This window comes from Nannospalax galili, unplaced genomic scaffold, assembly GCF_000622305.1.
Source record: "Nannospalax galili isolate Female #2095 unplaced genomic scaffold, S.galili_v1.0 scaffold881, whole genome shotgun sequence".
In the NCBI taxonomy this organism is placed as follows: domain Eukaryota; kingdom Metazoa; phylum Chordata; class Mammalia; order Rodentia; family Spalacidae; genus Nannospalax; species Nannospalax galili.
Genome location: NW_008344709.1, coordinates 286578 through 286936, shown reverse-complemented (window position 1 = coordinate 286936; position 359 = coordinate 286578).

Here is a 359-nt window from a genome sequence, read left to right as displayed (position 1 = left end):
GCTTTTCCTGCTTCCCCCTCCCTGATTTCTCCCCCAAACATTCCCCCCTTCCACACCCTAAAGCCCCCATATATAAAGTCCCAGCTTACAACCCGTGAGCTGACATCTTTCCCTGACATCTTTCCCTTCCCTGAGGGAAAGGTGCCCCGTGCAAAATAAATCTGTATCCTGCTGAGAATTCCATCTGTGCCTCAGTGCCTCCTCCATTCCCTCGTGCTCTCCACCACCCGCTTGCTCCCACCATAAATCTGTATCCCACTGAGAATTCCATCTGTGCCTCAGTGCCTCCTCCATTCGCTCGTGCTCTCCACCACCCACTTGCTCCCACACGCTCTCTACCTATCAGGCTCCACTCTCCC